General features: G+C 37.8%; 1 long non-coding RNA gene across 1 annotated transcript; it reads right to left on the bottom strand.

Moving 5' to 3' along the window:
* Nucleotides 1-10,346: 10,346 nt before the first annotated feature.
* LOC134825533 (uncharacterized) lies at nt 10,347-13,427 on the bottom strand. The gene is made up of 4 exons (XR_010161562.1): nt 13,279-13,427; nt 12,826-12,937; nt 12,647-12,693; nt 10,347-10,784 (listed from the first exon to the last, which is right to left on the bottom strand). It is a non-coding gene; the product is annotated as an uncharacterized LOC134825533 (long non-coding RNA).
* Nucleotides 13,428-15,946: the final 2,519 nt, after the last annotated feature.

Raw genomic sequence — 15,946 nt, 5'->3', positions numbered from 1 at the left:
AGATAGATTTCTATGGAAACGATGGTGTTTGCCTCTTCAAATATTTTGTCAAAGAAAATGATCCACAGAGGCACTTGGTATGGGCAATTCTTGCCCTGAACTTTGTGTGCTTCTTTTTCATTACAGCCTCATACTTGGTCATTGGCATCATATCTCGCAAATCTTCTAAAAGTTTGACACAGTCAGGAGGGAACCAACAGATTTCACAACGCAATAGGAAAATGAACTTAAGAATCGCCATCATTATCACTACAGATTTCCTTTGCTGGGTGCCCTTCATAGTGATCTGTGTACTACATTCCCTTGAAGTTCTAGATGCAACACCCTGGTATGGCCTGTTTTCAATGATTATTCTACCGATAAACTCAGTCATAAACCCACTTATCTATGATGACACTGTAACAAACCTTATAAGCTTACCTATCCAAAGACTCGGAACCCTTATCACTGGTTCAAGAATTTACCGAGAGTTAAGGCTAAGATTACAACGATCATCACCAGTTGAGACCATTGAGATGAATTGTGTGGCAGTACAAGACGGAGAAGTTCCAGGCACAGCAGAGACGACTGAAGTACGAGACAAACAAAGAAATGATTAGCTGCGACAAACAAGGGAGCTTATGACGGCATTTTGAGAGACAAAGCAGACTAAAAACGATCAAGTTAGATGATAACGCCAGAAATGATCGACTTAAATAATATGCAGCAAAAGCAGATGAGCGATGAAAGAATAGGCAAATAAAACATGGGATACAATTATTAAGGGGAGTCAGTTTAACAGGACTACGTTGTCAACGTGAAAATTAGCTTTTGTAAATTTGGATGGAAGTGTGGATTGTTATATCAATTCATTATACACTTATACTGACAATATGTTCAAGGAATCGAATTTCTTTTCAATTCTATAAAGTACATTTAAGTACATTAAGTACACTAAGTACACTAAGTACACTAAGTACATCAGGTACATTAAGAATATTAAGTATATTTAAGTACATTATACGCTGATATTGATATGATATCGCTTCTATCACTTATCTTTACAAACTTATCTATAATTAGTAAAGTGATGATAATAATGTTAAATTATGAGTGGTTTAGGTAATAACTTATTTATGCTATCATACAAATTCCACAAAATTTGTTTTATAACTAATTGAAAAATCATAGATCGCAAGGTTGATATCGAATAAGATATTACTAGACACTAGTATCGTTATTATGTAATAAACCCAAAAAAGTATGAATATACTATGTATTTAAAACAAAAAAAAAGAAAACAAACAACAACAAAAAAGACAATTAAAACATATCATCTACATAACGGAAAATTTATGCATCTGAATCAAAATATTGATTATAATGCTATGTTATTTTAGAATGATTGGAACATTTATTGAATTATTGAATTATGCTGATATTTTAGTATCTAGATCATTAATAAAAGCACGACTTTTAAGTGTTGTTGAAAATAATTATGTGACGCATTGACTAACGCGTCACAGACTGGATCAGGAAGACTGGATCAGGAAGAGCCATTTTAAATTCAATATAAATATTTTCAACGGAACTCTGTCCAGCAGAAGATTATTCAGCAATGTTCGCACAACATACCAACCAGTGACTGCTGCTCGCAGAGCGGAAAATTGGTCGATACTTGAGATTGGGAATGAACACTGCAGTTAAGCAGTTTATAGTCGGACTGTAAGCACTTTCTTATTGTGTCCACACCGGAAAATAGATTGATACTCGGTAGTTTCCGGTAGCAGTGATGCACGCCGGTTCATTTTTCGCCAAGCGGCGGCGGCGTGCCCAAAATGGCCCGGCGTGGCGGCATTCGGCGACGTGGAACATAATTTTGTCAAAATTTAGGTTTGAATTTCCAGGCCCACAAAAAATCTTACTAAGAATGGGGAAATTAGACGCCCTTTTCTTCCAGTATAAAAAGAGCTTGTTCCATAAAGATTATAACAACACTAACCGATCAACGAGAATTTCTTTCTAAGGGATACTTGAACTGAATTCTGGACTCGGACGGAATAATCACAAGCACCATGTTGTGAAACTAAATCATCTTTTGAGCGTGCTGTCATAGAATCAGAACTGAAGATCATCAAATTAATAACCTACATGTACTGCCATGCTTTCATTCTGTTGAATTTTTCAATAGGTCCAGGACCGATTGTTGAACTTTAGATGATACTTTTAAAGAGGAATATGGTGCAAGATATCTTAAGATATTATAATAATGAGAGAGGACCATTCAAATGTGAACTCTCGAAAGAGGTTCTAACCTGAGAAGGAGAAAAACTTCAGTAAAGATTATACCACCATCTATGGTATCTAAACTCGTCGATGTACTAGCAGAATTCACCTGGTATGATAGATTGACAATTTAAATTTAGCCATGTATAAATTATGTACATTATGTATACATTATGTACATTATGTGTACATTATGTATACATTCATGTATACATTTTTTGATCGTTAACCTAATTTATCTTTAGAAGTGTACTAACTGAAAACATTCAGCATTTTCATAAAACTCATGCAGCTGCAGAAGCTGACGATATTGAAAAAATTATATTGAGTGTTGGTACAAATGACATAAAACATTCTAAGTATGGGGTTCAGTTCCTTAGGAAGTATCTTAATGACTTAATTGACACCACTAAGCAGTTATTTCCCGCTGCAATTATAATTATCCAATGTTGTCTTCCTATTAAGTGTTTATATTCCTACATAGCAAAGAATGTTCTAGATTTTAATAATCTACTTAAAGACTTATGCCTAAATAATAATTGCGTGTTCTTAGACTGTTTCTCAGACTTTTTAACTCGAGACTTTAGATCATGTAATGAACTTCTATACCATGATTGGCTTCATCTCAACATGAGAGGAGTAGGTTTACTGTCCACTTGGCTTAAGTTTGTTGTAAACCAACACAGTTTTGACAGGGTTGTAAATAATCTTCTGGGAATCTAAATCTTTGATCTTTTCTTTCATTTAATATTTTGATTAAGACGTTGCGCCTAAAATTAAAACTCAAACAAATCTCTGATTTAATCTTTTTCTCAATTTTATGCCTCCTATTTCAGGTACATTCGGTCACTGCCCATTTTCCCATATGTTAGACAATGAATCGTTTAGACTTAGAATAGGTCTTTTTGCATGCAAAAGGCCTCGTACACAGTCAAGAAATACACATATACATATCAACACGTTTATACCTAACAAAATTTACACATTTAAGTCTCCATACACCCCACACATCAAGTACAATTATCATAATCATATGTTTCTCTTCTATTCTCTCATCATGACTTACTTTCTCCCAATTCTTCTCTCCACGACTAGATCCATGAACACCGTATTCCCCCTAGATTCTAATATTCATTCCTCTCTACTCCTTGACAGCCCACGTTATCTTATACCATTTCTTGCTTGCTCCCACATCAAACTTTTCTTTGTAATTATCTCCTCATGGTTTATAAGAAATGTTCTTCTCCCTGGTAAGATGAATAGAGTCAAGTATTCCAGCCGCCTCAGGCGTCTAGTCTCTTTATTCATTCTTTGGGTTTTCTCTCTTAACTTTCTTTTGATAACTCTTGTTAATCCTTCTATGCTTAATCCAGGTCCCAACTCCCTATCTGTACTCTACCAAAATGTCCAAGGTCTTATTCCTTTCAGTAACCTAAGCTCCTCCCATCCCCTTCTTTATGGTAATAAGATTTCCGAACTTCAATCCTTTGCTAACATAGAGCAGCCTGACATAATTGCCCTAAATGAGACTTGGCTCAAAAAGTCTATTTCTAGCAACGAAATCTTTCCTTCTTCTCAATATGAAATCTTCCGCAATGACCGCACGAGAAAGACTCATCCTCAAGATCCTAATAACCCTCAAAAGTTTAGGGAAAATGGAGGTGGTGTTCTTTTGGCTGTTCGGTCTGATCTCGACGCCACTACAACCCGACTACCAGTTAGCCTAGGTGCAGAAATGCTTGGATTAAAATTGCTTTTCCTAACAAAGAGAGTATTGTAATCTGTACTTGTTATAGAGTAGGAACTCTTGGATTACCTAATCATGATGTCATAGTTAGTTATATTCGCAAGCTAGTTTCCAAAAAGAATCCCCCTAAAATCTATGTTATTGGTGATTTTAATCTCCCCCATACAGACTGGCTATCTTCATCCAGTACCGTACCTATTGAGCAATCCTTCATAGATTCTTTCAGTGATCTTTCTCTCTCCCATTTGATCACATCACCCACCCATAAAAGTGGTAATACATTAGACATTCTTCTCAGTAATTATGATAACACAATTGATAACTTGAATGTCTGTGATCCTCATTCCGTGTGCAAATCTGATCATTTTCCTGTCACTTTTTCAATTAAAAGCTCCTTTTCCCGTAAGAAAACTCCTAAACGTAAAATCTATAATTTTAAGAAAGCAAACTGGGACATGATTAATCGTGAATTATGCTCGATTAATTGGCAAGTCCTAGAATGCCTAGATCCTGATTCGTCTTGGAAGTTAGTTAAAGACTGCATTATGAATTTAGTTGATATACATATTCCTAAAGTAACTATTAAATCAGAGTTCCAACCCCCGTGGTTCGATAGTGAACTTTTTTCTTCATGCCGTAAAAAAGATAGACTCAGAGCTAAATTTAAAACTTCTGGTTCTATTTCTGATGAGTTAAAGTTTGTTACTAGCCGTAAAGATTTTAAGAGGCTCTCATCAGCCAAAATAAGAGATAATCTTTTCAATAGTGATGATCCAGCGCTTATAACTTAGAAGTTTTGGTCACATGTTAAGTATAAATCTAACTCCTGCCGTATTCCTAATTGTGTTAGTTATTCTGGACAGCTTCGGTTCAAACCCAAAGATCAAGCTGAACTTTTCAATTCTTTCTTTTATAACCAGTTTTCGGATCCTTCACTTTATGACACTGACATCTCCTATGTCAATGATGTTGATTTTGATATTGACTTCGATCATCGGGATGTTCGTAAGCTTCTTTCAAATATTAATTCAAATAAAGCCCAGGGACCAGATGGCATACACGGTAAAATTCTAAAAAATTGTTCCGTAGGTTTAGCTTACCCTCTAACTAGGGGGTGCACGATAAAAATAAACTTGCTCGGATTTTAAAAATTTTTGTACCACTGTTTTCTAGAGACTGTGAGAATTTTCACAATACCAAATTTGTTATACCTTTTTGGAAAGATCAGTGAGTTTCGCCTAGGTGCCATATTTGATGGTGCGCGGCTTTTGGAGCAAAAGTAGCTGTAAAAGTCGCGTAATTTGACCAAATTCGTCCAAATTTGAGCATTTTTGTCGTATTATTCGGATTTATCTTCAGTTCCTTAAATGAGATCATTCTGGAAATTGGCGACGACCTTCCAATAGGGCTTTCACAACTGTCCGAAAAATTTGGTGGATATCGGAGTTGATATAGTGATCAAAATGGGGCAAAATACGCTGCTTTTAGCTGTAACATAATGTTTGATGGTTGGATATGCTTTAAATTTTTCGGACACTTTCCTTGTAAGTCTATGAGTAAGCTTACCAATTTTTGTTGCAATTGGAGGTCGGGAAGGATACTCAATATCTATTTGTTTGAAGAAAATTGTGCTGGCCGAAATTAGCGCTAAAAAACCATCCTACAGTCGGCACGCGCGGCTCACTGTCGATGGCGCACTACCTACTCTAACATGCATTTTTCGTGGATCCTACAACAGTGGCTACATTCCACAAGAATGGAAACTTGCAAATGTTGTCCCAATATTTAAGAAAGGTAAGAAAAGTGAGGTTGAAAACTATAGACCTATATCCCTTACTTGTTTAGTCATGAAAGTTTTTGAGCGCATTGTTAAACGTAAACTGCTTTCTTTGACAAGTACCCTTCTTGATCCCAGGCAGCATGGTTTTCTAGAGCACAAGTCATGCACAACCAATATGGTTGACTTTTGTGATAGCCTGGCATTGTCTCTTAACGAAAACATTATTAATCATGTTGTGTATTTTGATTTTGCTAAGGCATTTGATTCTGTAAATCATGATATCCTTCTTCATAAGCTAAAGACCTTATATAAGATTGATGGTACACTTCTCAAATTTCTTACCAATTACCTTCAAGGCCGTTACCAAAGAGTGGTTATTGGTAATGAGATGTCATCTACCCTCTCAGTTAATTCTGGTGTCCCCCAGGGCTCTATCCTTGGTCCCTTACTTTTTGTTTTGTTTATCAATGATATTCCTCTTGGCCTTTCGGATAATACTGATATTGTTTTGTATGCCGATGATACAAAAATCTGGCGTAAAATACATTCATCTTCTGATAATACTAATTTACAAATGGATATAGACTATCTCTCTGACTGGGCACTTAGAAACAAAATGCGATTCCATCCAGCAAAGTGTAAAGTGCTTATTGTTTCAGGAAAACCATCTTTATCTCCTCCATTCGCATATAATCTTGATGGCTCTCCTCTTGTGTATGTAGAGTTAGAAAAAGATCTTGGAGTCGATGTTACTCCTAAGCTAAGTTGGAATAGTCAGTGCGACAGAATTTATACTAAGGCCTGCCAACAACTTGGTATGGTCAGAAGAGATGGCCATATTGTCATTGATCTGAAACGTCGCCGGGCGCTTTACCTCTCCCTAGTTCGTAGCCAATTCGAAAATTGTTCCATAATCTGGCGCCCTTGTAATAAATCACTTAGTGATAAATTAGAAAGTCTCCAAAAGAGAGCTATTAAATGGATTCTGTCTGAAGAGGGCCGCAGTTATCCACCTGAGCAATATGTCAAAAAGTGCAAGCTTGTCGACATTCTCCCATTGTCTCAAAAGTTTGACTTGAATGATCTTATTTTTTTCCACAAAGTTCTGAACAATTTAATTCCTGTATCGCTGCCTCACTATCTCTCTTTATATCAGGGCACTTCTCGACTAAGACGTTGCCACCTCGACAGTCTGTCTATTGTGTCATCAATTTTACCTAAGTTAAGTCAGAATTCACTCACCATATGTACCTCAAATAGCCCACTGGCAAAATCATTTTTCTACAGAACCCACATACTGTGGAATGGACTCCCTTTACAGGTAAGACAGATTGTGTCTACTAGTCTTTTCAAAGCTGAGGTCACTAAGCATCTATGGAAATGTTTATTGGATAGTGAAACAACAGTCTAGCCTAGTCTCTCTGCTCCCCATATTATTATTATTTTTGTTTTATTAATTTTTATCTACCTTCCTATACTTTCAACATCATATCACACTTCAACCGCACACCTTCTCACACATTAATGACCATATCAGACCTGTATCTAATGTATCTGGAATTTGACGTATTGAAATACCAATTTTGACTATATATCCACAGTTATTCACCATGGATTTGTTTGTTATTAAATAGTTTTTCATAAATTTTTGGATTTAGATTAATTCGATGTAATGGGTCCAAGTTACTGCGGACATAGTTCACTATGTGTTTACCGTGTTTGGGTGCCCATCATATTTTACAGATGGGGGCGATATTTTGAACGATTCTATTTTATATTCATCTATTGCTGTACTCTGTAAAATTTGAAAAGTATTTAATAAAAAAACAGCAATTTCTTTTTCATATCGTGAAAAGCCAATAAATTGTGATGTTTACTTTTAATTTCTTAAATTGCATGTTCGATATCACAGATATTATTAATTTTCACTCACAAGAGAGCACTCCAAATTCCTTGACAGCGGTGATGAAGGTGCGTGAGTTACAAAAGTCACCACAGCTCCTGTATCTGGAGTCAGGACTATCAAATCGATATCACTTTCAATCCTTATTTCGTTCAGATGACTTATTGGTGTATCGATGGAATGTCCTGAGATTGCAGAGGTTTGTGAGTTAAACCATATCTTAAATTTAAACATTTTCGGGAGACTATTATTTTCAATTAGTAAAATAACCCAAGCCTGATAGAAAAATAACTCTTTTACCAGAACTATACTGTGCCCGACAGTAAAGAGATCCAACAGCTGCACTGGAGTGAGTAACTTTGATTTTCCACTGGACTCTTGTTGTTGAATATTCTTTTTCTGACATTTTAAAGATTACAACTTCATGGTGTTTATTGTAAGTAAAACCGGTGTCGCATACAACCTTGCTGTCCAGCATCCATCTGAAATTTTAAATTGTTCTAATACTTCTTTAGGCATTAAATTTGTAGAGAAGTGAAATGTACAACACGATATTTTGATTTAAATATTTTTTAAATATAGTTTAAAAACTATATATAAAATAAATTTAACTATATATATAATAAATATAAATTATATATATAAACTATACTTAAATGTTGAAATATTTTCCACATAATCTTCATGACGTAATTCAAATTTCACGCGCAATAAAGTTCGCACAAAACAAAAAATTGAGACCAATGATATGCTAATAACTTACCGCAAATTATCCAAAATAGAAGTGTTTAAGTTGAATGGTAGAGAACAGGTGACGGTTCTTTTGCGATAGTCAAAACGCGACAACTAGCGCTGGATGGCGACAACTAGCGCTATCCAGCGCTAGTTGTCGCCATCCAGCGCTAGTTGTCGCTATCCAGCGCTGGATAACGCTGGCCAGCGCAAAATATATATGTTCGATAATTGTCGCTATCCAGCGCTAGTTGTCGCCATCCAGCGCTAGTTGTCGCCATCCAGCGCTAGTTGTCGCTATCCAGCGCTAGTTGTCGCTGGCTATGCGACACTGTCGCACGCGATAGTTTGCGATGGCCAGCGCAACTGGCCATCGCAGAAAACAGTTCGATAACTAGCGCTGGATGGCGACAACTAGCGCTGGATAGCGACAACTACTGTAGGGGGTGTACAATCGTATGCGCGGCCTAAATGCTGTCGTTTTGCGTCTAGTAGACCCCCTCGAATTGGGCCGGAAGTATAAAATCAATTAGAAGTAGCTTTATTTGGTCAATTAAAGTCGAAATTGTTTCAACTTTTCCTAGTCTATAGGAAATATGTCCCTCTGATTGGCAGCACAATATATAAGCAATTGGGCCACTGGAACAGGTCTTAATCATCAAAAACCTACGTTTCACGAAATTTAAGTACATTTTCGACTCTGGCGTTTTTGCCTTTCAAGTGCGGAAAAAATCCAAGTGATGCGTAGCAGAAGGGCATATTTCCTAAAGATTTTGAAAATTTGAAACGATTTTGACCTTAGTTGACCAAATAAAGCGACTTGTAAAATCCCTGTCTATATATGACACAATTGTCAGCAATTTACGCCAGCCAATATCCAAATAAATTCGTGCGCGTGCATGAATTATAATACCTGAGCCGTCTCATGTATCTAGTCTTGAACTGTAACTTTTTTTGATACCGCTCCCAACGGTCAAACCCTTTATGGGTGAAGATAAACCGAAATACAATACATAGCATGCAAATGAACAATAAATCCAGTCATCTTCAAAATGTGTTAATTGAAACTATAATCATAAGCATTCTCTCCATAAAGTGGGAAAAACAGCATCATTAGTCCAATGTGCATATCATGTTGTTTAAAATTTAATGTTTATTGTCTCGTGTCTATCCCGGCGTCGTGTGCTACTGCTAGGAGGCCAAAATCGTCAGTGTGGAATGAAGATGTCCTCTTCCACGGTGTTCTGGTCCCTCTAACTCCGAGGTAGTATTACAGCTTCTAAGGCACAAGACAAAACAAATCACAATGCAAGGCAGTAACTGAAGCACTTAATTCTATAATGATGAAGAAACCTCGGACATCTTGATTCAAATTGCCTCAAATCTAAATTAAGTTAACGCACGTCGTTGAATAGGGACACGGTGTTTAGATTTGATGACGGGAGCACACATTATGACGACAGAAACAAAGAAGCAGAACTAGGAAATCACGGAGGCTGAAAAGTGCAAGATATATCGATTTCATCATTTCACTGCCAATTTAAACATTCTAGGTGAGCTGCAAAGTGCAACACGAAGTAACGCAGTATATAAAGCTCAAAGTAACGGACATGTGATCAGATTTTCACTGTCATGTGACTAACATGACATTGAAGTGCTGACAACTTCTTCTCTGTATAGGAATCCTCTTCATTCTGAAGACCCTTTCAAGCAGGACTTTGTAAGAGTATTATAGTTGTTTTGCAGTTACTGTGTGACCGAAAATGGCAATGTTTGCATCATGCATCATGTGGATCAGGCGCTTAAATCTACAAATTGTAACCGTGATCGTTTGTGATAGAATTAGACGCGCATGTTTTTGCGCGCTCAAAGGCTCGCTAGTACAGATCAAGTTCAAGTAGAAATTTATCGCTTATTTTAGTTTTAATCAAACGTTTTATTGATCACGTTTTATTTTTAGTTATATGTGGCTTTAAGTCGAAAAACATCTCATTTTAAAAACATTTAATACTCAAAACATAACAACAGTATTACACAATTTCTCTAGTAATGATAATTTAACATTTCATGATCTAAACTTCTGCTAAATCGGATTCTTGAAAACTCATAAGCACAAGATTATTCGTTCAAAACTTTATCCCAAAACTTAATCTCTAGTCTGTATCATAATTTTAATACCCATTATTTCAAAACAATATTCAAAGTCCTGTCTATACGTCCAAAAGTCTTTATCCTGCCTCAGTCGTACAGAGTCGTACGCGATGTCGAGGCCTTCTCGTCCTTCAGAGTCCTCTTTAGATCGTATTCTTCTTACTCCTGCTCCCCGTGTAAATCGGCTACCTCTCCAGTTTTACCATCTGAAAAAGTTGTTATTAGTATTACACAATCATCGACGATAAAATAGTGATACCCAAACGGGTGCATTCTTAAATTAAACCGTTATTCTCGACTTGCATATCAATCAATGATTTAACGGGTAATAGCCGTCTTGCTGCAGCTCGCAAAATAAATCATATTTCACATTTATGATTTTAAATTAAAATCATAAATGTGAAATGGAAACTTTAAGGCCTAAAAAAGGCTTAAAATTTTTAACCCACTTTATGGAGGCCATGATAAGATGATTGGAAAGTGCGGGTCAATCGAGTCTCTTATTTCTTCCCAATCTTAGTTATGTGGAACTCTAACATATAACATAGCGTCTGACTCTGCATGGACGGCGGACTAGAATATTAATGGGCGTCCCCTTAAGTGCTTAAATCACATGCACGAAACAACGGAAAATTGGCCCAATCCGATCAAAACCAAAGTATAAGCCCAAAATTTCTAGCTCTAGAAGTTGGCTGCAAAGTGGCTGCAGACACTACCATTGAATAGGCACAACCCAGGTTTGACTATATCTTCAGTACTGATTAGTTAGCAAAAAGTCGTCTCTTCCAAGTTCCAAAGCTACTAATATCAGTCCTTAGCGGCCAACACATCTAATATAAAGATACTTACACCTACAGACAGTGACCGACACCTCCAACACTCTGAATATACCTAAGTAAATAGTGACTGAAGGCTCTAAAGCCTTGAAATTAGTCAATTGTGGCGGATACCTACTCATAAAGCTCGTGATATCATTAACTTTAAGCGGCTGATACCTACTCCAAAGAACTCGATGTCAGTACACACTTAATATAGATTGTGATTGACACTCCCAATAGCAGCATAATTTGTCACTAAAATTTCTACGCTTCCCGCCCACTCTCTCTTAATGACAATTGACGAGATGCAAAAATTGCTATTTCTCTAAGAGTCTGGGTCAGTGTCCCGGATTGAGACGATTCCTGATCAAATACTGAAACTTTTGTAAGAGGTGGGGGCTCGGTATAAAATTGGGGGCTCAATGGAAGCTGGGGGTGCCTGACTGTTTCGGTGAATCGTCATAGGGCTGGTATATAGCTGAGGTGTTGGATTTGAGTTATTTATTTTCCCTTTTTCCAGTGTTCTCGATGTTAAACTACAAGGTGAGCACGATTCGTGGAACGTATTAACTTCCAGGTAAATGGATTACTAATTCAATCTCTATTACGCTGAACTTCTAACAAATCAATCAACCCGGATATAAGTCTGCAATCCGCTTGTCACAATTAATGACGTGTCACTCATTGTTTATCTAACTCTGCGATTTATAGCGGGAAATACACGTTGTGAAGGAGTTGGGCAGTTGCCTATAAATACCTAATGCCTAGAAGCGGATTGGATGGAAATTGTCACGTGATTACGGTTCAGAGTAGAGATTGGCTCTACTCAAAAAATTTGTGGGAGGGTGTGATAGTTCTAATTGTCGGGCCCAGTCTATTGGCAAGCACTGATCGGGTGACTAGGAGGTGAAAATTTACTGATATTTATTTAGCTGAATTTTAGTAGACTTCTCGGGGCTTCTCCCAAGTCACGTGATTGGTTTCAGTGGATACAATTGGCTTTAAATGAAGTAATGATCAGATTGGGGGGGAAATTTCAATATTTATTTTGCAAAGATTTGCAAAACCCCACAAATTCCCAGATCCAAATTAGATGATTCGTGATCTTATTATATTGGAAACATTTTATCTTACGATTACGTCTATTACATACTGCAACAGGCGAATTGATTACTTTGACCAAAATTGAACGAAAATGTGAACGGGATAATTGTCAATAGAGAAGAAATCATGATAAATTTGAGCTTTACCTCTTTTATAGCGGCCGGTCCGTCTTAAAACTCTCGCCTACCAAATCCTGGGAGAGTTAAATATTACCTATCATATTTAATTCAGGCAGCATGGTGAAAACTGAACAAATCTTGCAGATTCCATAATTAATTCTAAAGTATCAAAACGTTTAGACTTGTAAAAAGGGGCGCACACTGACCTAGAAGTTACGCTGCTAATACTGAAGAAGGTTTCTGCAACTATAAACTCCCTATGCTCCGTTTAGCACACGGTTCCTATGTGATCTCCTGGGGTTTATCTCCGATTACCAACTGAAAGATGTAGTTTGACTTTAATTCTTTAATCCAAAACTTGATACGTACATTAATACAGCAAGATACTCTGAACAGGAGTTCACCCGGGCCCTTGCCCGACCTCGTTTTAGAAAAAAATGGGCGAAAGTGTGCTAGGACCCGACCGTGTTAAACACCCCATTTTAAAAATATGGCTGCCTCCAATTTCAAGTTGCTCAACAGTGAACCTAACAGTACGTCATGACTCATGTGATGGTAAGGAAATGTTTCGATAGTAAAATGGATCACATCGTGACGAGAAAATTTATTTTTGATGAAAATTTCATCCAGAGCAGTTTTAAGCAAAACCAACAACGTACCTCGAGTTTGTCCTATCGTCAAAGTTACAGCGAAGTCCTCATCACACATCAGTACACTATCCTCCAGCAATCTCCACCTGAATAAGACATGCTTTGTTACAAAAACGTCTCGAAATATCGACAAAACAAATGTACCAAGTTTTATACCTGCGTTGTAAGAACCTCGGCCCCCTATTCTTTTTGTCGCTCAGTTAATAACTGAGCACTGGGAGTTGACACTTACACTTCATACCTAGTTCATACCGTGATGGACCGGACGGGACATCTGTCTAGGAGCGAATGAAAGCTCATTAAGAGTTGCAGTGATAAGGCTTCCATCAAACTGTGGAGCGCGCCAATCACCGTGGCAACCGTACGAATAGCAACCAATCACGGAGCCCCCGAACCGGTGTCCTGACGGCGAAATCTCATATTTCAGTGCACCGGGACAGGACGAGATAAACCGAGCTGATACGACCAATTAATTATCGGACCTCTGAGTTTAAACGGTAAATTAACAGAACCTGGGAGACTATCCGAGATGACGACCTGGACTTCTCCCTACTTCTACTCAGTTCCATTATTCCAACTTCGAGTTGGTCACTCGGCCTCCGATCGTTCCGGCACTGACCCTCTGGATCTCTTCACTTCTACTCTGTTCCTGCCCTTATCCCTAAGATGACGCCCTGATTCTGCCTCCGTGCGACTGAAGATGATCAGACTCATCTCCAGCCAGCGATCGGACTCATCTCCGGACTTGTTGAGGAAAGTCGACTCTTTAAGCTGCGGTGGCGATATGCAGATTAGAGAACCAGCTCTTCAACTGTCCACCCCTCCTACTCATCCTAAGGTCGGTTAGCTCGGTCGATACTATATTTTATTGTACTATACTATGATACTTGATACTACTTACCTTGATGACCAGATGTTCTGCTGGTCTTTTCATATACTGTCATTAATCGCTTACACTACAACTGCTAAAACTGCTATATTGCAAGTCTCTGAGACTATGATTGAAAGTTGAGTCGTTACAATTACTAAAAGTGTGCAGTGCCACCAGTAAATTTGAGTCCTTGACACAGCAAGCCGCATTTAATCACAAGCTTAACTCGTACAGTTTCAGGAGGATACAAGTTCTTGGCGAATTAGAGTAACACCATACTGGTGGAGACTATCGATCCCGAAGACCCTCAAGCTAGTCATCATTAGAGCGCTCTAGCTACTAGTAGTTAGACCGCAAGTTATTAAGACTTGTAGTCAGTACTATATACCAGGCGTAGTTAGATCCTATACTGGTTCTTATAGGATGGAGCCCTATAAATTGCGTAGACCTAGTGACTAGTTAGTAGTTACTCCCACGGGAGGTTCCTACAAATTGGAGACTGAAACGAGACTCTGATTCTAAAAGAACTTTCCCACACAGTAACGAGTTGAGACAATCAAGGAAGACGAATCCTACAGACGGCTATCTCTCTGACGAACTCCGAGAAGGACAGAGAGAATACCTCAGAAGCAAGACAAGACAAACTCAAAAGATCTCTACTCCACATTACGGCGACAAAGTGGATAAGAAGAGGACAACTCCCAAGAAGAGGCATTGCAGGCCACCAAGGTAAGAGTTGTCGTTCCATAAAAGCGCTCAGTTTGCACTAGTAAAGAATTGTAAGCTAAATGTGCTACTTTTGGCGGAAAATTTTTGGCGAAATGTGATAGAACATAATGAAATATAACGGGCCATACATGGCGTTACTAAATTAGTAACTAAGTAACGAATTGTAAGCTAAATGTGCTACTTCTGGCGGAAAATTTTTGGCGAAATGTGATAGAACATAATGAGATATAACGGGCCATACATGGCGTTACTAAATTAGTAACTAAGAAATAGAGCCCTGAGGAGTAACTGTACTGTATAAGTTGTGTGTTACCGTGCTGGTCAGTAATTGCGTCAATATATTATCCACATCACAACTCATCGTTACAAGTATGTTAATTTAATATTTTAAGTTATGTAGGCAGTAGCATCGAGGCTAATTTTATAAGTTTATAAAATGTTCCACGCCCATATATGGCGAAATCGAACTTTCTAGAAAGAAAGCAACATTTTAATACAGGGCGAAGGCCAATGTGATTGAATTTTCCAATTATTCAGTTTTTTTGACGACAATAATTTCTGATAATAATTGTATTTGTAATGAAGCGAGAGTTGATACACTATGGTAACCAAAGGCCAGGCTACGTGGTTACTGCTGGGAAGGCACATTTTGTCGTATGTGCAAAAGAGAGGCCACAGGCAAACCTTTTGTAACGCCCCAGAATGCCAGCATTTTAAAGTAACCACACAAAAAATTCTGAGATCGAATATGGCTCATATTCAAATTAACGGCACCAATACAAACCACGGTTACCGAGTGGACCAGCTTAAGCCAAACTTATTGATTCACTCACGCTCAGTTCACCCCACTATTTTTATTTTACTCATAAATCAATATTCATCACGTCGAACCCGTCTCAATCAAAAAGACAAAGCACTGTGTCCAATGCCAGCCTACTGATTAACGCGGAATTTTTACATTATTTATCCGAATATTTTACGGCCATTATTTGCAACTAGACTTAAATAGGCGTGATGTGTCCGTGGTTAAACAACTGCGGACATTCTTACATTTTACCATAAAACACCAATAACACT

This window comes from Bolinopsis microptera, chromosome 13 (assembly GCF_026151205.1).
Source record: "Bolinopsis microptera isolate Bmic1 chromosome 13, MBARI_Bmic_1.0, whole genome shotgun sequence".
Taxonomy (NCBI): domain Eukaryota; kingdom Metazoa; phylum Ctenophora; class Tentaculata; order Lobata; family Bolinopsidae; genus Bolinopsis; species Bolinopsis microptera.
The sequence above is the reverse complement of the archived record's forward strand: the minus strand, read 5'-3'. Positions and strand labels throughout refer to the sequence as shown.